The sequence below is a fragment of the Podarcis cretensis genome (genome assembly GCF_951804945.1).
Source record: "Podarcis cretensis genome assembly, chromosome: 2".
Lineage (NCBI taxonomy): Eukaryota > Metazoa > Chordata > Lepidosauria > Squamata > Lacertidae > Podarcis > Podarcis cretensis.
The window spans coordinates 82,982,865-82,997,356 of NC_137171.1; the positions used below are offsets into that span (position 1 = coordinate 82,982,865).

Below are 14,492 nucleotides of genomic sequence, written 5' to 3' on the forward strand. Positions count from 1 at the left end.
TTTTTTTTTTAAAAAAAATAGAACAGTGCAAAAAGGCAGTGGAATTACTTTTTGGGTATAAACTGATTCATTCTAAATTTAGACAAATTATCCTACCTATAAAAACTGCTTAGTATTTTGGGATGGGAGCAGCAGTGTAAAGCTGGGGGTAGCAGCAGATGTGATGTTAGTCATGCTATTAGCAATTATGTGAATTGCTTCTCAAAGTGAACTGCAGGCATGAGCAGAGCAAATCGGGAGCAGGATCCTGGTGTGGGGTGTCCCTGCTGTGGTCTCCGTCTAGATCAGGCCCCCTGCACCGGCTGATTGCAATGTGAGGGAAACTCCCTTTTGTTTTAATTGCAAATAGCAGGTGTTGTGATCCCAAATCAGAACTGCAACAGGACACAGTCTGCCTCTTGTGTCTGCCTCCTGTGCCGGGGCTGTAGTCACTCCCAGCACCTGCAATTTGCTTTTAGATTTCAAAACACTCATTTGCTAATTGCTTGAATGGAGCCTTCCTTAGTTTATCATTCAGTCTTCTAATGGGGTGGGGCTTTGCTTCAGACTCCCCTCCCCCAACATGTAGATGGCGGGGGGGGGGGTCAGAACCAGCAAGCATAACCTTGTTCTCTCCTGGTGTGATTACAATCGTTCAAGAGAAGAATGGCTGAAACAGTCTTATGCATTTTCTATTTAATTCTCTCTCCCATCCCTCCCCCGCCCCCCCAAATACCAACCCATGAGGTAGATCAGTGTGGGTTTTCATTTTAAAAATGGGGAACAAATTCCAGGAGGCAGTGGGTTCGTTGCTGTCAGGGAATCTGTAAAAGGGAATAAGAAACCCAGAATCTCCCAGATCCAACACAGTGGCTGCAATGGATATTGTACAAAGCTAATCTGGAAGTGGTGGGTTGAATCCAGCGCCCCATGTGTGAAGTTCCACTCACATAATGAGATTTCCCCTTATGCATGGAAGGGGCTGCAAGGAAGAGAAGTGTGGTGCTAGCAGAGCAACAGCAGTGGATGCTCTTCAGTTCTTAGATTAGCTGCTGAGTAACTGTCCTTTTCAGCTGGGCACCCTTGTTCAGAATTGTATGCAGAGTGTAAATGTTATGTTCAGTCGTATATGTAACCCTGGTTCCGGGTGGGGGGAGGGTACAAGAGACAAACCTGTTTGTGTGCATACATATTGTCTGGTGTGTCCCCCCACCCCTCAGAAACAAAACAAAAAAAAGTTACCATGTACCACTAATATGTGGCCAAGATATAATCAGTACACTTAGTTTTGTCATTAGTACAGCTTTTAAAAAAGAGTTTGTGAATAACTCTTTAAAATGTCATTTGGGTAAACAGGATTTCTTACAACCTGTATAGTATCCTTCCCCACCTTTTCTACATTAACAAGTTATAGAAAATATGGACAAATATCTCACCATGCCTTGTTCTCAGCAGTGAAATTTAAAAGAAAAACTCCTGGAGAGTTTAATTCTAGTTTATTATTGCTAGGTGGAACACACACAAACTCAGCAAATGTTGTTTCACTTAAATATAGTTTTCTGTGAGTATTCAGCTTTTGTTCAACTCTATATATTCCTTTGTAGATATATGTGATGCTTTGTAATGTATTATAGGAAAATACACACTCTTTGAAACCAGTTTTGCACTTTAAGAGAATTATAAGAAGAATGTTGTTTTCTGGTTGGACTAGATCAAGAAAGGAAGTAAATCAAAAGTCCTCAGAAAGCTTTGCTAATAACATTGTTAGATGCTATTTAATTTCTGCATACGTAGGAACAAAATGTCAAAAGAGACCATTTATAATATTCATGGATTCTTTTAGAAACCTCTTGTCCTCCCCAGTTTCCTAGAACTCCCACATCCTATTTTACTGACATTATTTGATGTACTGAACAAAGTCACACGAGCTGTTTAGAGTGGTCCTAAAGTCTTTCACCTCCCTCAATGAGCATTACATAGATGGCTGTGAGCCTATTGTGCCCATCCACCCAAAAACAGAACAAAAAAACCCCACAGATTTCCACTCATACAACTGGATTTCCCCTTCTGCTCCCCCTGCAGGCCCTTGTATGCTCTGTTATGGGAGACCCTTTGGAGCAGATTTTGGGGGCTATTGGGAGCTCCATGAGAGGGAGAGGGAGAGGGAGAGGGAGAGGGAGAGGGGAGAGAGAGAGAGAGAGAGAGAGAGAGAGAGAGAGAGGGAGGAAGGGCAGCCCTGTGGTATTCAGGGAAGTCCACTCATGAGACATTGGATTTCATCCTATGTGTTTACTAGATCCCATTTTCTTTCATGGCCTGTTTTTATAATGATTCAAAAGGACACAGAAGGATTCATTTGTGTAAACATGTATATGCTGCAGTGATACGTATCTCATTCAAAAAGAGCATTTGAACTAAAGCCTTGTGTGGACCATTAGTAAACACATAAACTCCTTTATGTGCAGCACCCCCCTTATTTTGCTCAGCGGTACATACCTTTCTGTTCCATTTAAATGAATGGGTATCCTGTTTCTGCAAGGAATCTATGACCACACAAAATGTACATACTAATTGTAGAACAGGGATCCAGGAGGATATGCGTTGATATTCCTAGCTAAAGGACTGTGTAAAGACTGTGAGATCTGTTCAGATAGTATTCAAAACAAGTTCCTGGGCTTTCAGAATCCTTTAATCCAGTTGGTGGATCTCAGGATTCTAGTACAAAGTAGGTCCTGCAAGGCAGATATCTTCCTACATGGCTCTGTGTTACTTACCTTGTCTTCTGCCTCTCTTTAATTACTAGATCTCATGCATTCCTTGTTTAGGAGGGAAATGTGGAATGAATTCCAGCAACAATAAATGATACAAGACAGATTGGCAAATGATGTAATCTTCCTTCCTTGTTTTTGTTCATGACAGCAGTTTTTTAAATGGGAAAAAGTGGATGTTTCCCTTCCTCACATCACTGCACATCTCTGGCTCATTACCATACACAATCATTCCAATGGTAAGTGCACAGATAAATAAAACTGTGAGGCCAGGGAGCTCACTACATTATATGCATTCCGTGGGTTTTTAGGGTCCTGATTTTTATTTTTATTTTAATCTGGATCCTTCAGCATGGTTTCATATCAGCACAGCAATAGAAGGAACTTAAAAGCTATCTCCATTTTCTCATTTATTTGAAGGATATGAACATATATCCTGATTAGCTTGTGTATGCTGTGCAGGTCAGAGGTGCTTGTGGGATGAAGAGCAACTTAATTGCAATGAACTCAAATGATAAACTAATAACCAGTAGTAAATAATGATATAAAATTCCCATTTAATGATTTATTTATCTTTAGTGGTGCAGTGATTACTGGAATGGTTTGTTACGGTGGGAAAATTGTAAATGTGAATGGGCCAGAAGTCACTATGTGTATGAAGGAAATTTGCTCTCAGATCATACTGGGACTATGAAGATTTTTAAAAATGATGTGTTAGCCATGCAATAGGAGGAGGTATTGTGAAATACATTCCCCTTTGGAGGGAACTAGAAAAACTGGCTAACATGTGTAGTAAGTGTATTATACAAAAAGTCAAGTTAAAGCTCTCTAACAATTCTTCATTTCAGCCATATTTTGATTGATATATTTGCTGACTTGAACTTTATAACTGAATCATCTTGTTGAGATTCTGTTCCCTGCCAGGTTTACACAAATTAGAAAGGGGGGACCTGTGACCTTGCACAGGTTGTTGGACTACAACTCCCATCACTTGTGCCACTTGGGGCTGATAGGAGTTGGAGCCTAACATCAATCTGGAGGGTTCAGCATTCCTGACATCAATAACACTTTGAATTGTGATCATTGTCAATTAAGTTGACATTCTCTTGATCAAGTCTTCAAGAAGAAAGCTAGTGTTGACCTTCAGAGGAGTGCAGTAAGTTTAAATTAGCCACAGAATCTTCCAAACCCTATGGATAAACAAAGGTGAGTGCAGCTCAAATCATCTGAGCAGCTTTCCTTATAGATACTTGTGCTGGTGATGAACTATGTAAGATCAGACATTAGATGGCAGCATAGCACTGCCATGTATAATCAACCATTGACATAGCCTTCACTGGAATCTGAGCAGGCAGAGCCATTATTCAAAACACACACACACACACACACACACACACACGTATATGCATGTTTTGAATATGTTGTGTTTATGTAAAAAGTGAAAGTTAAGACTTGTATTGAATGTGTTTCTCTTTACTGCAAAACACAGTATTATTAAAATGCAGAAACAAAGCCCCACTGGCATAAAATCATATATGGCAACAAGGAAACAGAAACTCTATATGTTTCACTTTCTGCTACATTTGAAAGCTCTGTTTGGCTGCAGCATGGAAATATTAACAGGAAATGTTTCCACGGTCCAAAGAAGCAGCCTTGAAAAAATGCATATACTTAAAACGCACAGAGTTTTATATATATATATATATATATATATATATATATATATATATTCCACAACGGGAAAGCTAGTAGGCGTCAGAGAGACAAAAAAGGAAAAACACCAGCCACAATTCAAAACACAATACTAATGACTCCTCTTGTATTACAGATTAGAATATATAGTAATACTGTGTAATACAGAGCACAGGAAACATCCTCAAATTAATTCCATTTGTTCTCATTGTGTGTCTTAAAAACATAAAATTCTGATCTTAATACACACACACATATATATATTATTTGTAAAAAAGAAAATACATTCTTAGGTGTGTGCATACACATACACACACACACACACACACACACACACACACAGACAGACTGTGTTTTGTTACCCTACATCATGATATAGTATCATTCACAGAGACATTCTCACATGCTGAATGTCAGCTGGGCTGCTGAGTCCAGCCACTTCAGTCAGTAACTTAGTTTTTCTTTTTAGTGAGTGAAAGTCACTCAGTAATTTAATTGACACCTCTAAAATTGTCGAGACTCTTCCTAAAACTTTGAAGAGCATTGCCATCCCCTAGTTCCTCTCCCCCAAGTGATGAAAAAGAAATTGGGCTGAATGAAGGCTTATAAGGGAGTAACTGCTCTGAGAGACCCAATCAATTTAGAATTTGGGCAGAATAATCCCAGTTTGTGCTGCTCGCTATGGTTAGGAGGTGTTCTCCTGACAGGCCTCAACAGCAGTGGGCTGCACCACTGCAGAGGCCCTTGCCAAAGGTGGTATTTCAAGCAGCAGTAACCAGCAGTAGGTCCTCAGAGTGATTTGAGGGAGAGGTCAGAGCTGGGCTGGCAATGGATCAAAGCAAACACAGTTCCTGGAGAGGAGTCTAATTTTGGACCCCTGAGCTGCAGCAGCCTGAAGCTGGCACAGCAAAATAGGTACAGCATCTCTTCCCTCACCTTCTGCCTTAGCCAGCAGGAGCCAACAGCAATGAATCTGCCACTGCACACCCTTGCTCCTGTTAGAACTGCCCCCTTAAAAGCCTACACTATTTGGGCTTTCAGTGTGAGCACATATACACTCAGATTTTCAGTGGTTTTCACAAGCTACCTGGCAAGCTGTCCTGTGGACCAGCAGTGGTGTTCTGTGCTTGGACCATCCAAAACTCCTCATCAAGAAATGAGCTGCCTTGTTCTCATCCATAGGAACCTTCTAACCATTCTTTAACATTTGTTCCATGTAAAGTGCCTTGTTGTGGTAGATGCAATGATGCCAGCTCTATAGCCAAGTTTGTGTACACGATCTTTCTCCCTTGGTTATAGATGTTTCAGCCACCATGTATCAGCATGGACATTGCAAGTGGGACAAAATTAAGCCCATACTGTATAAATAACATTGGAAGTGTTTTAAATTAAAATGCCAACTATGTTCAGGATATTTCTCCTCATACTGTCAAAATTTTTCAATGGACTGAGAAATAAATCCAGCTGAAACAAATGGGACTTAATTCAGATGCATTCTGATCCAAATAGTGTGCTAGTATAAATCAGGGGCAATTAAAAGTTTACCGCCTCTGAATATGGAATTTTGGCTCTCATAACTATTGAAATCAGTGCGCCTTTTCAGTAAAATCTGGTTTCAGTTGAGGTGTAAGTTTCTCAGTTTGCTTATTGGAGTTATACAGCTTTAAACTTATTTCTATGGGACTATTCGCTCTAATAAAGTTTAATAGCATGTGTAAATGCTTCCAGTTCTGAGTCGTAGCCAATTTCATGTTGATACCGCATTAAGACGTTGGTCTTGAAAAAGCAGTTGATCCGCTACTTTCGGGTTGAGGGACCTGTTGCCCTCCTAGTGTGGCTAGTAAAATGGTTCCAAATGGAACAGAATAGTAAATATGAGCATACTCCAAGGTTTGACATAAACACAATTTGAGAGACAATAAAATATGAACCTTCCTTGGAATGCGTTAAATGTAATCTTGTTGTATAGGATAGATCTCAATATTGTGCTATTACAGACACTCCATCTGTGCAAGCATTTCAGCTTGCCAGGTACAATCATCAGCCCTTTCTTTCCCCTACACACTGCTCTGAGGGTTCTCCTGACCCCTCCAGACCCAATTTTGGTTGTGCAGCGGAAGAGAGGGAAGCCATTTTACATAAGTTTGTGCAGGCGAAAACTGCTCCAAGAGTATATTTGTAAGAAAGTTGTTCCACAAGAGTGTAGCAAGGAAAATTCACCAGTCATTCTTTGGAAATCATTTGAACTTGCTTCCGAGTAAATGTGATTATTGTTGAGCTTTTAGGATTTTGAACTATTTCTGTAAACTGCTTGAAGCTTTACTAAAATCAAGTCGTATATAAATGTTAACTCCAATCCATGACTCCAGTACTATGATTGTCCAAGAGCAAAGTGGTGTGTGTTCTCCCTGCCTACTTAAATGTATCAAAGGTCTTGGGGATAATAAAGTAACACATTTCAGCTTAATAATTTAGTTTGCCGGGGGGATGCAAAGTGAGGGGGAGACTCCTTGGTCCTGAACAGGATAACTGTTCCCCTGAAAGACCAGGTGCACGGCCTGGGAGTCATTTTGGACTCACAGCTGTCAGTTCTGTGTCCAGGGCAGCTGTTTATCAGCTCCATCTGATATGCAGGCTGAGACCCTACCTGCCTGCAGACTGTCTCACCCAAGTGGTGCATGCCCTGGTTATCTCCTGCTTGGACTACTGCAATGGGGCTGCCTTTGAAAGTGACTCAGAAACTACAACTAATCTTGAATGCAGCAGCTAGACTGGTGACTGGGAGTGGCCATCGGGACCATATAACACTGGCCCTAAAAGATCTTCACTGACTGCCAGTATGTTTCTGAGCACAATTCAAAGTGTTGGTGCTGATCTTCAAAGCCCTAAATGACTTTGGCCCAGCATACCTGATGGAGTGTCTCCACCCCCATCACTCAGCCTGGACACAGAGGTCCTCCTCCAAGGGTCTTCTGCTGGTTCCCTCACTGCGAGAAGCAAAGTAACAGGGAACCAGGCAGAGGGCCTTCTCAGTAGTGACACCCTCCCTTCAGATGTCAAAGAGATAATTTTAGAAGACATCTGAAGGCAGCCATGTATTGGGAGGTTTTTAACGCTTGGTGTTTTTATTATGTTTTTAGATATGCTTAAAGCCACCCAAGGTGGCTGGGGAAACCCAGCCAGATGGGTGGGGTATAAATAATAAATAATAATAATAATAAATGTTATTTGTTATTATTTTACAGCAGGCTGTTGAACTTTCATTTTCTGAAAAGAATCTCATCAGCTGTTGTACTTTGTTTTGTTTATAGGCACCAGTGCTGGATTGAGAAACATCATGGATCAGACACAATTTAATTTAGGAATGTAATGTTAGCATTATATTATCAAAACATAAGCGAGATAAAGACATTGAGAATCTACCACAGGGTTTGATTCCCCCCCTCCCAAAAAATGGTATTTTTAAAAATTGAAATAGAGATTCAAACCACACACCAGGTTTTCCATGCGTTGTTAAGAGCTTCTATAAGAGGAAAATAGCCCCCTGCTGCCACTTGGCTCCAGAATCTGGGGTATACTCTTTTTCCCATTGACATTGGTGCCCACATATGCTAAGAACACTGACTCCTGGTCAGTACCCTCTTTCATCAATTTATCAAAACATTTCATGATGCCCACCAACCTTCACACCTGCATGCCAAAACCCTGTGATTTCAATGAGCAAATCTGCTACTAGGAGCACTCTAACCCAGAAGCATATAATTGATGAAAGGATATCAGCTCATCGCCATAGCTAGTTTCTTACTTTTTCAAGCATTAGGCCCACTTACTCCACACTAGCACTGCATACAGGCCATTAACACCAGTATATTATCTCTTTTAACAATATGTATTTTCCATCAAGGAAGATCTCCATATTAACAGTTTAGCCAGGTCAGGTACCATTTGCACTGAGCTCTCTGCATTTGCCCTGCATGAAAATAATCATGCAGTTTGCTTCTAGTCCCACTCCTCTTCAATTGCTTATTCTTACGACCACAAGCATGGACAGTTTAACTCAGCTGTTTCTTTGCAAGCCACATGATCTCACACTTATTTCTAGTCACGTAGGATAGCTCAGTGCAAATGAAACTTTCCTTTACTTACAGGCAAACTACAACTCATGTACATAATAAGAACACAAATTCCCAATATTAGTTCAGATTTGATGACAGTGTTGGTTTCATTTTTGTAGTAATCCTATATTCTACAAAATCCTATTTGTTCTTCTTTCAAAAGGAAGTTAACATGAAAAATATTCACAAAATCATAACTGCCCTTATACAATTGTTTTCATCATTGGCCTTGATAAAGGAAGTTGTGTGTGTGTGTATATATATATATATATATATATATATATATGAACGAAAGATAAAAACTTTCCCCTAAATACGATGGCAGTTTTGTACCCAAAGCAAGTTGCTGAGTTTAAGTTACCGGTAAATGTTAACAGCCACAATGCATTGTATGTAGCAAAAAAGACCCGGTGTATTTAAAGATTGCTAAACCAGTATTAAGACTTTCATAGCTGTAAATTCTGGGAAAATTTGTTTCTCCTAATATAGAAAAACAGAGAAATCCAATTCTCAGAGGAAACATTAATGCCCCACTTAAACGGTGTTAGCCTTTCATAAGCAGCAAATCTCATTTCTCTCTGGGGAGTCCTGCCTGAAAACTAAGATAACCTACACTTACCCTTGCTTTTTCAGAGACTCCATAAAACTCTACAGCTGTAGCTGACAGTGGAATATTTAAATGATTTGAACAGTGTAAATGCCTTGTGTTCATTTAAATAACTGAAGAGTTCAATTACTTGAATGTCAACAATTATTCCTGTCAGAGTTTACATGTTAAAAAAGAAAGAGCATCTGAATCCCTGTGAGGGCATTAAATTGCTATCTAATTAGCAATCCTAAATTACATATATTAAAAAGATAATTAACAGTTTGAATGCCTTGCTGGAAAAACCAGTTGCACATACAAATGAAATGCAAGAAATTTGGTAGTAAGATACTTGCAGTTTACTTTGCTTCTTTACTTTCAACTTTGACGTTAGGTAGAAACAAGCTCACCGAGTTTTAAGTCTGGTAATGTTGAAATGATGGCAGATGGTTTAAATTATTTCCACTCTAAGAAGATATAATTATAAGCAGCTGTCAGTTTTACATAATCCTGAATGATAAGGTCTTAAGAATGCAAATTAAATCCTAAATTAAGAGGGTTTGCCGTGGAAAGAATCAAGTACATGTCACACTACTAATCTGCTTGTATGTGGTTGATCTGATCTGAAGGTATTGTTTACCCAGTCTTTATAGGTACATAAAGATCTGTGCACTATTTTCTCTGTCATTAATTTAGACCAGGGGTAGCCAGTGTGGTACCCTCCAAATTTTATTTAGCTCCTATCATCCCTGGTTATGCTGGCCGAGGCTGTTGGGCATTGGAGTCCAATGGTAGCTGGATGGCACCATGTTGTCTACCCCTTATTTTGATCAATACTTCTTAAAGCCTTGTAGTAAGGAAGCCCCTTTTAGTCATGCTTGATCCATTTGGCTCTCCAGAAATACAAAGCAGAGGGCAGATTCTCTATTTCATATGACAAAAATACCACAAGGCATTTTACCACAAGATCCAAGTGCTTCAAGCTATTCCATACAGCTGCCTTTTCACGTTGTGAAAGTAGTATTTACCACGTTTGGGGGGGGGGACTTTTGAAAAGCAGCAAGTTCCAGCTGTACTGAGGACTGACTTTATCTCCTCAGAAGTAGCATGAGAGGACAGCCAAGGTAAAAATACAGATACCTCAGCTGTATAATCTGTCTATAGCAAAGGTTCTCAGAAAGAATGGGGCTTTGAGGGCCTTTAGACTCCAGGCTTGTGGGATCTGCTCTGCTTTTAGTTAGTTTTTTTACTAGAACCCCAAGATCCACCAATGGGAGTCAGAACAGTAATGGGGGTGTCAACATATTCTTAGAATTAAGTAACAGAGTGCCTCTGAGCGTATTCTCATAGTCCTGTCACACACAAATCCTACCCCAACAAACTTTATCTCAGCAGCCTAATTTAGAAGGGTGTCGTTATTGTTATTATCAGTGTTGTTGCTGACAGTCAGAATCCTTGTTGATATGCTGTAAATCAGTCTGAGATCTAGTGGAAGCTGATCTATCTTCTGTCTAGCCAGGGCATTCTGATCTACCTTCTGCTTCAAAGTTATCCAAAGCTGAAAATATCTACGGGAGAGGTGGGTGAAGTTCCAATAGCAGTGGCGTAGCGTGGGTTGTCAGCACCCGGGGCAAGGCAAGTAATTTGCGCCCCCTAACCCATGGATTTGCACCCCCTAACCGTGGATTTGCGCCCCCTAACCCTAACCCCCAGATGTTGCGCCTGGTGCGACCGGCCCCCCCCTGCACCCCCCATGCTACGCCACTGTCCAGTAGCTCCCATTATCAGTTGCATTGGTGGATTCCTTACAATACTTGCATTGTTATGATTAGGTAGGTTTGATGTATTAGGACAAAGACTTGCCTGAGGAGGGATTAGTCAGCTTCTTTTCATACATTCATATATTCATGCACTCCTCCTTTGCAGGTGGTTGGACTAGATTACTCTCAGGTTCCCTTCCAACTCTACAATTCTATAATTCTGTGGTACCAACAGCTGTTTATATCTTTTTAGAAGACTTTTTCACTTTGAGAACCAGAGCTTTAGATGTGTTCTGTGTTATTTGTAACATAAGCATGTACGGGGGGAGGGCGGATGAGAAATCAAAATTTTCTCATACGTTACATTGCTAGGGGATTCTTTCAGGGCTGTACATCTTTATTTGCTTCCCTTTTTCCCCCTGTGTGAAAGCTGAGGTTTATTCCCCCACCCACTGCCCCTCCTTTTATGTGACATAGTTAAGGGTTGGTTTTTTTTCATTGCATTATGGGTTGGAAATTTTACTGCATGGCAGATTGCTACTGCCAGCTGGCATGGACATCCAATCCAAAATAACTGGTCTTCATTGCCAACCATAATCTAAGAATTTCTGGATTAAAATCTTAAATTATAGCTTTGGTCTGCAGCTCTTTCTTTGGAAAGGGAGAGAAAAGGTTAGCTCTTATTCTCTTATAAGAAAGCAAAGAAAGTCACACTTTTGTTTAATCTTAATCTTGGGAGTTTGCTTTTACAAGGACCCTTTTATGAGTGAACACATTTCAAATGCTTTACAAATTCAGGGCCCAGCAGGGCTCAGTAAAGGATCATGCTCAGCTACAAAATAAATGCAGCTCACATGATACTAGGATTGCAGGAAACCAGGGTTTTTTTTTAAGCAAATTAAATAAAAAAAGCTTAAAAGCCTGCCAGTGGAGATTTAAACTGAGAGCCCGTGCTGCTCCCAGATACATCCCCAGGGGGAGAGTTGTACGTATGCCAACTTAATTCTTCCTCTGGGAATTTAACTCTGATAAATGGAGCAGAGAGGTAGTTTTGTAAACTCCAAAGGCTGAAGCCTAACTTCCATTCTAATAATGAAACCCAACACTGGGTGGGGTTCCCTAGGCTAGACTTGTCACGTGATATTTCTGCCTTACCTTGTTAAGTGCTCACTCGCTAAGAAAGTATGTTGTCTAGAGCCAAGGATATTAGCAAACTGGATTTGCATGTTGCTTTTAAAATGTTACTCTCCCCCTCCCCCTCCCCATCTCCCTATTACATGCTTGAGTCATTTGGATATTTGAACTAAACAAATTCCTTATCCCACTGGCAACACCTGGCAGTGTTGCGTGCCCTTTTTAACTTCTGCTTCTTCCATCGATGCAGGGGAACAAGATCCAGCAGAGGTTCCTGCTGCAGGAAGATGGGGGGTACCTTCCCACTGTAGCCCGCTTTCTTCAGGAAGGGTTCCCAACTCTCTGGGGAAGCTTTCCAAAAAGAGGGGGGAAATGGTGAAAATCCCCTCTCCTTTCCCCGCAATGGGATTATTCTGTGAGTGAAGTTTGAAGCAGAAGTAGAGCACTGCTGAAATCAAACCACAGGCCTATCACGTCCAAGATCCTATGTCTCTCTCTGTGGCAAGGCAGATGACTTTGGGAAGTCAACGATCAGGACATGCAGGCAATAATAGCCCTCTCCCACGGTTGTTCCCCAGTGCCTGGACATCAACTATCTGGATTCAAGCCAATCTGTTTTATTTATATTAACTTGATTTACACCCTGCATTACTTATAACAACTTGAGTAAATCATCAGAGCAACAATGCAAGATAAAAGAAAGAGAAAAACTGAGATAGAATTAATTATAAAAGCATGTTAACAATAAGAAAAGCAATATTAACGTATCGGCAACGTGCCAGATTAAACCTGTAACAGTTACCCAAAAGCCTTCCAAAAACAAGGAGTTTCAGTGCTTTCCCATGTTTGTTATGGGTTTCATACGTGTTCCATTAGGCTGGTACTGCTATAAGCATGCCAATGCTGTCAGCCTCCTCCCTTGGGCAGCTCATAGTGGCTGCTAGAAAGTGGGCAAGGAGGAGGGAAGGGTGCCACCACTGAGGCCCAGCCCTACGTCCCATGCCAGCTCTGAGGGGCAGACAGAGGAAGAAAGGGGGAGCGGATCACAAGGAGTCTTGATTTTTTTATTTTAAAAAATGCTTTGTGCGTCTGCATTTAATCTTGCTCCTTTCTAAAATTTATTTATTTGTATGTTTTTATTTTTGTAAATCTACCAAAGAATAAAACAAAATCTCAGGACAGTGGAGGGTGTGTAGTGGTGGAGGAAATGCTCGGGGGAGGGGGGAGATGACAAAAATGGGGGGGGGGTTGAGGAGGGTCAGTTGCGGGAGGGAGAAAGAAATGTCCCTATTTTCTTCTGAGGAATGTTGGAGGGTATGTAATACCTCAAGAGGATTAGAGTGAGATTCAGAGGACAATCCAAGTTTTCCTTATGCCAGGCTGTGGAAGAGGTTGGATTGAGTGGAAGTCTCCCCCTACGCAGCTCTGCTGTCTGAGCAGGCCTGCTGCCATATATGAGGGTAGGCAAGAGTACTGGTTATACCAATGTCTGCAGAGCCCAGAGAAAAGGCCCCAAAATGTGCTGTTCTGAGAGTGAAGGAGGTGGCAGTTTGCTGTCTCTTAAGCAAGTTTCACTGCTGTTGGGTGATGGCCTGAAGCCTGATTCAAACCCAATCACTATGCTAGCCTGGAGCTTGTGAAGGAGCAGGTCTGAATGGTCTTCCCCCTCTTCCATTGCAGTGGAGCTGTAGCTGTAGTAAATATTTCCGCCACTCTGCAGAACCCTGCTGGTGTGGAGTGGGGAGGCTGTATTTTGCCCTAAATGTGGAAATGTTCTGAAACATGCCGGCCAAAATAAAAATGTTCAGAAGATCCTACAATCCTCAGAAATTTAGCCCTCTCTCACGTCTGTGTGAAAAAAGGTAAAAATGTTTATAGATTGCCACACTGAGGTTATAGAATCCATTGTGCAATGCAGCTGTGAACAAAGCGTGTGTGCTTAAAAGAATTTAACACATTTTCCTGAAGCAAACAATTCCTCAGAGTAATGCTGGCAGAATTTGTATAGGCAGTTAGATTTTTGGCAGAATTCATAGCTTGGTGCCAGAAAAGAGTTTTTCAGATGGATGTCTTTCTGTGGATTTTGTACAGCCTTAGTTTTAACACCGAGTAATACAGAATAACTAACTGTGTGCACTTGAGATGTACTCATAACAGAATGCATTGATTTATTTTCTTGGGTGAGCTCACAACATTTCATTGTAGGTATTAGCTTTAACCCATAACAAGGTGTTTTTTCAGGGTCTCTCAGTTGTGATGTGCAGCAGGGGGCAGGATTTTCCCACATTACAGGAACACATTTGTCATCATGTGGTGCTTATTTTAAAATGTGAGATTTACAGTGTTACCATATTAGTGATAAAAACAAATAGCATGTCTCTATTAGTGTGCCTCTTGTGTTCTCCCACCCATCTGCCCCCGTGAAAGGGTTGATAAACTACAGTATCAGCAGATATTA

At 40.9% G+C, this 14,492-nt stretch overlaps 1 protein-coding gene across 2 annotated transcripts in view; it reads left to right on the plus strand.

Moving 5' to 3' along the window:
* The window catches only part of CACNA2D3 (calcium voltage-gated channel auxiliary subunit alpha2delta 3), a 494,630-nt gene that overhangs the window by 360,772 nt on the left and 119,366 nt on the right, over positions 1-14,492 (plus strand). The window lies entirely within an intron of this gene.